This window comes from Mus caroli, chromosome 8, assembly GCF_900094665.2.
Source record: "Mus caroli chromosome 8, CAROLI_EIJ_v1.1, whole genome shotgun sequence".
Classification (NCBI taxonomy): domain Eukaryota; kingdom Metazoa; phylum Chordata; class Mammalia; order Rodentia; family Muridae; genus Mus; species Mus caroli.
The window spans coordinates 30594876-30606288 of record NC_034577.1 but is presented as its reverse complement, the minus strand read 5'-3'; the positions used below and the strand labels follow the sequence as shown (position 1 = coordinate 30606288).

The 11413-nt window shown below is 42.4% G+C and overlaps 1 pseudogene; it reads left to right on the top strand.

Moving 5' to 3' along the window:
* The first annotated feature begins 299 nt into the window (after positions 1-299).
* On the top strand, positions 300-451 carry LOC115031811 (annotated as a pseudogene).
* Positions 452-11413: the final 10962 nt, after the last annotated feature.

The window sequence follows — 11413 nt, the reverse complement described above, 5'->3', positions numbered from 1 at the left end:
CAAAATTATATATATTATATATATGTGTGTGTATATATATATACATACACTCTCTCTCTCTCTCTCTCTCACACACACACACACACACAGAGAGAGAGAGGGGGAGAGGGAGAGGGAGAGAGAGAGATGGAGAGAACATATGAAGAAAACAAATGACAAGTTGCTGGCAGGGATGCAGGGAAACAGGAGTCATTATTCTTTGATGGTGGGAGTATAAGCTAGTGAAGCCATTATGGAAATCATTATGGAAGCTTCTTAAAATAAAATAAAGTAAAATAAAATAAAATAAAATAAAATAAAGATCTATCTGGCTAGGAGAAACTATGGTCAAGAAGGTGGTTTTCCTGAAGCGGGGCTCATCCATTGTGCTCCAGATATGCTGACTGTAATCTCTCCAAATGTGTCAAAATCAACTGTGGGATTTGGGGGAATGCATTTGTGTCCTCCCTCGTTGAATTAAAAATAAAAACAGAGCCCCAGCATGACTCAACTGTATACAAGAGTACAGTATCCAGAGCACTCTGCATTCTACCACCGAGTTACCTGCTTACAAGCTTATTATACTGCCTAGCTCGGGATAACAAGGCATGGAAAACACAATGCTGCATTTGAAAAATATAATTCTTTTCATGGGGATTCTAGCTCCATGTGCTTATATTTGAGTCATATAACCAGGGGGAAAGAGACACAAACTTGAATGGGGAGAGAATCTGGGAAGAATGTGGGGTGAAGCATCTTTGATTGTATGATACTCTCAATGAATTATTATTACTTAAAGAAAAGGAAATGACATCCTACCTGCTTTGCAGGTCTTTCTAAAAGAGGCTATCTTACAATAAGTCTATTCTTGCTGTCTGTCTGTCTATCTATATCTATCTACCTATCATTTAATATATGTAACACACACACACACACATATATATATATATATATATATATATATATATATATATATATATATATATATATAGAGAGAGATAAAGAGTTAACCCAACAGTTCAAGGAGTCTGGAAATGGAATAAAATCACCAGATATAAGAGAAATGACTTGTACACATAAGCTTTTTCTCAGCACAAATCCAGTCCATCCCTCTGAATCCTAATGAGATTGCATCAGTATCCAGAGAAACCAATCACTGTGAAGCAATGCAGGAGCAGGAGGCAGAGACACATCCAGTCACATGATTCTGTGTAGCACTGTGCTCGCTCCACGTGATCCTGTGCTATAGATGGATGGGTGGTTACAGCACTTGGAAGTCAGAGAGCTAAGTCCAAATCCCAATGTTCTTTCGTTCTTTCGTTTCTCATCCTCAATTGTATCTTTACGGGCTGCTATTCTAATTTCTCAAGCCCTTTGGGAACCTTTCTGTCTGGAACTACATTTTTTTTGATGTTATTGTAAGTTCTGGATTGGATTCCTCTGAGGGTTGGTTTCTGTTTTGATTTAGTCAGGTAACTAAAAATCCACCTACCTCCAATCCCTCCTGTAGATGGCTGTAGCCATTTTTTATTTAACCAATAGTTTTAAAATAAAGAACAAGGTTTACACAACAAAAGCTGGTAAACAGGAGAATTCGTTTCTAGGCCAAGCCCTTTGCTTAAAGAATTTAGCATTATAATCCCAGACCAAACCTCAACAATCCTCCACCCTCCTCCTCCCACAGCACTGAGACAAGAGGTATTTATCTTGGTTTTACGTAGTTACTAGGGATACAAGCTCAGGTCTTTATACTGGCAAAGCAGGTGTTCTTATGACACTAAGCCCCCACACCCAAATAATTTAACATATTATTTATTAAAGTTATATTTATTATGGCAATAAGTAAAGGATTATTTTTAGGCTGTCAGAGTAATTTCTCAAACTCACGTTATATTAATGCACCTAAGACCTGGCTAACTCACAGTTACTCATTTATTTTTTATGCCTTACCCGCAAATCAGTTTGATAGATTTATATTTTACAACGAGAATATACCAAGAATATAAAGAGCAAGAAAATTAATCATTACCCCAGAGGTCCTAAAACTAATCTGCACTACCTAGATGGCTAACACGTAGCATATTGCCTTTTAAGAGACTAAATTTACTGTTATTTAAATAATTTAACCATATCCTATTTTAAATGTGGATGTAACTTACCACAAGATTTATACCCAAGGCTATAGTCACTTTTTCAAAAAAAAATTAAATTACCTTTCTGAATTTTGGCAAGATTAATTGAACACTGACTGTGCATATTAGAATCTCATATATATATATACATGATCAGCTTATTCGGTCACTGTAGCTGACTAAAAGGTTCTGTTATGGCTGGAATGTACTCATGGGGCATTGGTACTGTGTAACTTACTACCCTAGTGTTGTGGAACTCCTCTGTATGACAGGTAATTAGGCAAATTTAGAGATCTTAAGGTCACCCAAGCTACTCTGATGTCATCCTGCAATTTTACCAATGTAGAGATCCCGGCTTAAGGATGCAGAGTAAACAGTTTAACATCACAGTTGATGGAAAAGCTTGATCCAGTTCAGACACAGGAGTCTGGATCCCCGTGCTTCCGGTACAGCAAGCACTACTTAATGTGTAAGCAACGAATCTCACAGAACTGGATTTATCTACTAGGACCCAGTGAGGGCTGCCCTAGACACAATTAAACAGGACATCAGCAACACCAAGAGGCTTCATATACCAACTTCAAAGATAGTAGAATCTTCTAAAACACAACGTGCTAGAAAACTCCATAATGATCCCTAATACTTATATGCAAAATTAAAAATAAAAAAATAATGTGGGGCAAATTTAAAAAGCAATCTAAGAATAATCACAGCCACAAAGAAAGAAAGCTCACCGTTACATCCAGTGGAAGAAAGACAGCATTTTCAACAAATGGTGCTGGCACAACTGGTTGTTAACATGTAGAAGAATGCGAATCNATCCATTCCTATCTCCTTGTACTAAGGTCAAGTCTAAGTGGATCAAGGAACTTCACATAAAACCAGAGACACTGAAACTTATAGAGGAGAAAGTGGGGAAAAGCCTTGAAGATATGGGCACAGGGGAAAAATTCCTGAATAGAACAGTAATGGCTTGTGCTGTAAGATCGAGAATTGACAAGTGGGACCTCATGAAACTACAAAGCTTCTGCAAGGCTAAAGACACCATCAATAAGACAAAAAAACCACCAACAGATTGGGAAAGGATCTTCACCTATCCTAAATCAGATAAGGGACTAATATCCAATATATATAAAGAACTCAAGAAGGTGGACTCCAGAAAGTCAAATAACCCCATTAAAAAATGGGGCTCAGAACTGAACAAAGAATTCTCACCTGAGGAATACCGAATGGCAGAGAAACACCTGAAAAAATGTTCAACATCCTTAATCATCAGGGAAATGCAAATCAAAACAACCCTGAGATTCCACCTCACACCAGTCAGAATGGCTAAGATCAAAAATTCAGGTGACAGCAGATGCTGGCGAGGATGTGGAGAAAGAGGAACACTCCTCCATTGTTGGTGGGATTGCAAGCTTGTACAACCACTCTGGAAATCAGTCTGGCGGTTCCTCAGAAAATTGGACATAGTACTACCGGAGGATCCAGCAATACCTCTCCTGGGCATATATCCAGAAGATGTCCCAACCGGTAAGAAGGACACATGCTCCACTATGTTCATAGCAGCCCTATTTATAATATCCAGAAGCTGGAAAGAACCCAGATGTCCCTCAACAGAGGAATGGATACAGAAATTATGGTACATTTACACAATGGAGTACTACTCAGCTATTTAAAAGAATGAATTTATGAAATTCCTAGCCAAATGGATGGACCTGGAGGGCATCATCTTGAGTGAAGTAACACAATCACAAAAGAACTCACACAATATGTATTCATTGATAAGTGGATATTAGCCCAAAACTTAGGATACCCAAGATATAAGATACAATTTGATAAACGCATGAAACTCAAGAAGAATGAAGACCAAAGTGTGGACACTGTGCACCTTCTTAGAATTGGGAACAAAACACCCAGGGAAGGAGTTACAGAGACAAAGTTCGTAGCTGTGATGAAAGGATGGACCATTTAGAGACTGCCGTATCCAGGGATCCGTCCCATAATCAGCTTCTAAACGCTGACACCATTGCATACACTAGCAAGATTTTGCTGAAAGGACCCAAATATAGCTGTCTCTTGTGAGACGATGCCGGGGCCTAGCAAACACAGGAGTGGATGTTCACAGTCAGCTATTGGATGTATCACAGGGCTCCCAATGGAGAAGCTAGAGAAAGTACCCAAGGAGCTAAAGGGATCTGCAACCCTATTGTTGGAACAACATGATGTACTAACCAGAACCCCGGAGCTCTTGTCTCTAGCTGCATATGTATCGAAAGATGGCCTAGTCGGCCATCAATGGAAAGAGAGGCCCATTGGACTTGCAAACTTTATATGCCCCAATATAGGGGAATGCCAGGGCCAAAAGAATGGGAATGGGTGGGTAGGGAAGTGGGGGGGCGCTATGGGGGACTTTTGGGATAGCATTGGAAATGTAATTGAGGAAAATATGTAATAAAAATATTAAAAATCAAAAAAAAAACCCTGACGTTTAATTGGCTGTAAAATATGACGAAGAAGCTAAAGTAGTGACGTGGATCTTGGACAAAGGTCAGAAATGTTTGTTAATTAACATCTGTATTACTACTTTTAAAAATAAAAAAAATAAATATTTTAAGAAATAAAAAAAAAAAAAAAAAANAAANAAAGCTCACCGTTGCATTTAGCGACCATGCCTCCTCTTCAAGCAGCCTTGCTACGGTGTTAGAAATGCATTCCGGGGTGAGAACTCTGCTTTTCAAATGTGTATTAAGGGTCACAGTCTCTGGAATCATCTATTAAATTCTGTTGTGGTCCTTGCTTGTGTTTTTGTTTGGCTTGTTGTCTGGTTGGCTTGTTGTTCTGTTCTGTTTGTTTGTTTGTTTGTTTGTTTGTGTTGCCTAGGGTGTAGAGTGTTTGTTGATGAAGCTAATTAAATTTACATTTGAGTTTTGTTTGGTTTTGTTTGATTTTACAAATCGGTAGCCCTTCACCTCATTGTTAAACTGCTCGTGTATAATGGGGAAGCCAGAGATATGAGCCTTTTTATACATCAAGGACATTGCTTTAGCGTTTAGAATCACTGTGTGTTTAGTCCTCTTTAGACATTTTATGTTCAATTGTACAAACTCATGCTAAAAATAATCAGGATTCAAGATGGGCTTTTACGGAGCAGAAATCATTTCCATTCTCTGACATCAGGTCCTGTAGTTGAATCCTCCCATAACACCAATGAGTGAGGGAGAAAAACAGACAAGTCTCTCTTGTGCAGCAGTTGGGACAAGGGCCGCCGTGCTCCTTACATTTCCAGGCCACCCTTTATACCTGGGAGCAGGGGTTGCCCCAAGCCTTTGCTCTCAATCCCCAGAGCATCCACTAATCAGAGAAGATTCAGGGAGAAGAGCCTCGAAGCATCCAAGACTCTGTGCCCCAGGACAGATACCAGGCCAAGCCATACTGCTTCTCCCTCTCTCACTCCACTCCTCCTCCTCCTCTCCTCCTCTTCCTCTTCCTCTTCCTCTTCCTCCTCCTCCTCCTCCTCCTCTTCTCCTCCTCTTCCTCCTCCTCCTCCTCTTCTTCCTTCCTTCTCCTCCTCTTCTTCCTTCCTCCTCCTCCTTCTTCTTCCCCTTCCCTTTCCTTTTCCCCTTCCTCCTCTTCCTCCCCTTCCTCCTCCCTCCTCCTCCTCCTCCTCCTCCTCCTCCTTTCTTCTGTACACAGGAGGCTCCTCTGAACCCAGTGAAATGAGAAGTCTCTGCGAGGATTATCTCAGCCCAGTGAGCAAACAAACTTTCTTCTTTTCTGCTGCCAATTACTGTTAATCCTATTTAGGGCAAGGCTCTCCTTCTAATTTTATTTTATTTTTTGTAGTTTTAGACACAGAAGGCATTTATTCTCTTTGATGTTCTAGCAGCTGACCCCCAGGTGCAGGCTTCCACAATTCCATCACCCCCTCATCCCCTTCACTTTTTAAACATCCAAATGTTTTAAGAATTTTACACAAGTACACTGTATTTACATCCTTTCCACTCTTTCTTCTCCCTCCTTTAACTCCTCCTGTGTCATCCCACTGCCCCACCACCATTCACTACTTGAATTTAGGACATCATCTCCTGTGGGAAAACTGTGCTAATTAAGGTCACAGTCTACCATTGTCTGGATAACCTTCTGAGCTCAGCATATAATAAAGAGCCCCTTCATTGACAGGGCTTCTTCCACTTATCTGATCTTGTCTGGGAGTTCACCACCACCACCACCACACACACACACACACACACACACACACACACACACACACACCTCTACCTGCAGAATGTCACATAGACTTAGATTACAGGTTCAACTTCCTTTCTTCTGATAAGAACCCATTCAGCTAGTACCTGAGATTCCTGGAATGCTTCCAATGCCAATGAGATATTTTGTTACTCTAGCCCTTCAGCCAATGACCTTTGCCCATCCTGGATGTTCCTATCCCTGTCCCCCAAATTATATAAACTTTGAATCATCCCAAGTAAAGTTGGTGTGCCGACCCCGCAGCTGTTTCCGGTGTGGTCACTCATTATATGTACTCACAGTGCTTCTGACGCTCCATCTGTTGTGGAGAGCTGTGCTGCGAGCAATCGCCATTATAAGATGGCGCTGGCCTCCGCTGTGCCTAACTAGTAAACAAGCCTGTACGCAGGTGCGAGAGTGAACTCACGCTTAGTCACTGCCCATCTCGGGGCGGGGCGTAGTAATGGCAAGCAACGAATCAGGAGTTGACACGCCACATCAGGTGCTGAAACACCATGGCTGAGGGCTATATAAGCAATGCCATTTTCCGGGGTCGTGGTCTTCCCTCCTGAAGAAGCAATAAAGCTTTTGCTGCAGAAGATTCCAGTTGTCCGAGTGTGTTCTTGCCGGCGAGAACGATAGCTCGGATAATCTGTCATCTCTGCTCCCTTTGCCCTGTCGGACTAACATAGACTGATGATCCCAGGAGCAGGGAGGGTCATCATCTTTTATAATTATCATTGTTAGGACTGTGTTTTTCAATAAAATATGATGACTTCATGGAGGCCAAGGACCAAAACCCAGCCCACCCTTTGCCATGTTCCATGAGCTGCTTATTTTGTCAACTTGATACACACTGGAGTCACCTGGGAGAAGGGACTCTCAATAGCGATAATGCCTCCATTAGGTTGGCCTGTAGGCATGTAGTCATGTAGTCATGTCTAGGTACATGTAGGCATGTAGGCATGTCTGGGTGCATTTCCTTCAATGCTGATATAGAAGGGCCCAGTCCACTAGGACTGATACTGTCCCAAGGCAGATGGTCCTGGGAAGTAGAGGAAACTGGGCTAAGAGTTCAGATATCTGCTTCAGCTCCTGCCTCAAGGCTTCTGCCTTGAGCTCAAACTATGGTTTCTCTTAATAACAAACCATAATCTGTAAGCCAAATAAAGCAAAACAAGACAAAAATCAAAAATCTTTCCTATTTTGGGTGATGCTATTCCTCACACTAAAATAAAACAATCTAGGACCATCCATAACGAGACAGCAGCAAGACCTGCATTTAGTCACTACTCACTAGCTACCCAATAAGCTCTTACCTCTTAAAAATTATCTCTTGATCTTTCCCAATGTAATATCTCTATTGATTGCTTTGGAGTTCCATACAATGTACTCTGATCACATTCATTTCACATTCCTCTCAGGTCCACCCTCCTACCCTTGCACTTCCCCTACAAAAAAAGAAAACAATATGTCAAGTCCAATTTGTGTTGCCCATATAGCCACTGGAGCATGGTCAAACTTGTAGCAGAAAAATATTTAAAAAGGCACCATCTCATGCTAGTGCTGGCTACTCTCTGGCCCCGGTGGTCTCGCCACCTCCGTGGATAGCCCCATGCAACGACCGCCCATCTCGCAGTTCTCTTGCTGTGGATTGTAACCCAGTAAAATCAAAACTCTAGAGGCTTGTGATTTATCAGTCAGACATATATTAGTAAATTCTCAACCCACAAATCTCCCACACAATGAACTCCCAGCTCAATTGATAGAAACACAACCTATCCCCTATAGCTGGGAACCAAATCTCTATCCTCTGTAAGAGAACTGTATGCTCTTAACCACTGAACGATCTCTGCAGCTCCAAGCTCAACAGTATTTTTTTGATTAAATTGCTAATGTACCTCTGCCTACCCATACTTTAGCTGGATGAAGAACAGGCCATACATCTACTGAAAGAAACCTATCTAAATTTGAGAAGCACAATGTTCTGTTCTTTTCCAGGAAACAAATAGTCTTTGAAGTTTGCAATTAAAATATTTCTAGCTTCTAGGAAATAACCATACAATGGTTCAGAGTATTCCATTGCTTTCTATGCACAAGCCCTCTGCAAATAACTGACAAGCAGAAATCCGTGTGCCTTAAGTGTTCCCAAGTGACTAGGTCAGTTATGATGACTGGCAGAGTCGAATGAATAGAGAATCCCGTTAGAATTCATATATATGCCCAGCATGTAAAGGCACAACCTGATGACCTGAGTTCAGTCCCTGACCTACCCGTGATGTGTTTGAACAAAAATATTTCATGAGGCTGATCACTCTGTACAGCAAATGCTCATTAACTATATATAAACTGAGGATAGGACTACTCCAAGGTATTACTGAGAAGGCATTACTGAGAAGAAGGTTTTTATTGTAGGCATGAAGGAGAGTACAGCCAGAGGTATCTAGAGGAATCCAGAGCAGAGAGAGAAAGTAGTAGACTGAGCAGGGCTGGCAGATTTGATAGGGCCAGGAGAGAGGGCGAGGAGCGTCAGAGAGGGAGAGAGAAAGACAAAGAATGTGCAGGCAAGAGATGGGGGGACGGGGAAGACCAAGGAAGCGGGGCCAAGAGAGCATGTAGCCAAAATAGCAGTGTTCTGAAGGAATGAGAAGCTGGGGAGAGGGACACCAATAAACTGAAGAACTTTAGGGTAGGAACAGGGAGAGAAGAGCAGAGAAGCATGAGGATGCCAAGATGGACCCTGGAGGATGCCAAAAACATGGACTCTATAGGATGCCAACATAGACTCTGTAGAATGCCAGCATGGACCCTGGAGGATGTCAGCATGGACTCTGTCATAGCTATTTGTGATACTGAGGAGCCTGGAGGCTAGCATGCACATTGGTAAGCTATTCAGCAGCACAGATGGCCATTTGTCCCAGGTTTCTTTTGGAGCTAACAGACAATACTGTCACCAGAGACAATGTGGATGTCTGTGTTGCCAGCTGACTCCAGAGGCCATGATGAGGTTTGTGTTCCATGCTGCTACCAGAGGTCACGTGGATGTCTATGGTCTCTGCTGCCCCTGGCTTTTATGCGCAAGGGGGCTTTTTTGTAGTGGTAGCAATGACTGAAGACTCACAATTGAGAATGAGAGGCATTGGAGGCTTCTGTGACATGTCTCCCAAAGAAGGTAGACATTCCCCCAGACAGGTAGGTATTGAGGGAGTCCTTAAACATTGTGACAGAGATGCAAAAGTATAGCTCTTCACAGCTATTGGTAAGGGAGAGATGATGAACTCAGTTATCTTCAAGGGGCAGGCCAATGGGAATTTGTCCATGCACCAATGGATATACAGGCAACACAAATTGGACTTGACATAAGTTTTTCTTTTTCTGTAGGGAGAGTGCAAGGGTAAGTGGGTGGACCTGAGAGGAATGGGAAGTTAGTTAGGATGAAATTTTGCTCCAATCATAAGTCTTCATTCATGCCATGTGAAAGATGGCACAAAGAATTTTTTTTTGATTCACCTGAATCTATTTTCAGGTGGTCTTCCTCTGTCATATCTGACCTGTATATCTCTGGAAGGTGTATTGTTGTCTATGTTCAGGTGAGGGCAGGCACAAGATAAATTGAAAGCCTGTGATTGGGCAATGGAAAAGGAAGGTGGGCTGAGAATATTAGAGACAAGAACAGAGAGACAGACAGAGAGAGAGAGAAGAAGGGAAGGAGAGGAAGAGATAAGATGGAGCCTATAAGAGAGGAATAGGAGCCAGAACCACACCGTTCTGGGAGCCATAAGTATTGGGGATTTCTTAGATAGATGATATAAGCCACCACATGGACTCTGTAGGATATCAGATGGGTGACTTACGACCTAGCCCTTTGCCACCTGTGCGCTACTGTACAGGGCAACACAGTAGAGCCAGTACTGATAGTGGGAGCAGGAGAGAACTGGACCCAAAGGCATGAACATAAGAGAGCTGGTGTTGGTACTTGTCTACTGTACGGTGTCCTGGGCAAGACAGAGATACCCCCCACTGCTTCATCCCTGCACCTCACCACCTATTGGCAGGTGAGAGAGCTGGTCTTGAGGTCTTGAAGACAGGAATGCTGGCTCCTCCACCTCAGCGGCTATAGCATTACATTCTGTATCACCGCTTTTTGGCAAATGGTTAATACTATGTTAGATTCCATGAGGCATTTTTTTTAGACATCCTTATTGATATTTTATCCCTCCCCCATTCTTCTATACTAAAAAGAACTCGTGGGTAACATTATGAAAAAGACAGAGTAAGGACCTGCAAACTTTTCCTCTTTAGAGAAGAACTAGACAACTTCAAAAGTGAAATTTTATTTTTTTATGCTTTGGAAATTGTTCAAGGATTTGTAACACTGCAGGTGGCTCTTTAAAAAAATGTCTTCACCTTATTTAAAACAAGCTTGGCGGCTAGAGAGCACTGGCTGCCCTTCCAAAGGACCAGGGTCCAGTTCCCATTACCTACATGGGCTCACAATACCCTGTAAGCCCAGTGACAGAAGACGGAGCACCTAGTTCTGTCCCTCTGAAGGCACCAGGTACACATGTGGCATCCAGACAGGAATGCAGACAAAACACATGTAGACATAAAATAAAATAACTTTTAAAAAATAAAAATAAGCTTTACGGCATTTGAGTGTGAACTCGTCCCTTCTTCCATTTGCACTAACCTTGAAAACCTCTGCCTTCCTCTTTCCAGACTCCCTTCCTGCCTCATCTCTTGAGATAGCTCTCTCAGGAAGGAGGCTCCCCACAGTGCTGAGCCTTCTCTCTCAAGGACCAGCTCACATTCCAACTGGCGCTTGGCAGTTAATGAAGAACCAGAGAGGACCCTTATCTTCTCTTCATCCCAGGAAATGCCAAGTGCAGGCTCCCGAGAAGCCCTCGATAACAGCAGAGGTGCCCGCCCACGCAGTTACGAGGCTGCTAGTCAGGAACAGAGCCCTGGCTGTAGGAAGCATTCTCCAGGCTCATGCTGTGCTAATACAACCGGCATGGGCCGGGCATAGTGATATAACCGTATAGTGCATTTGAATA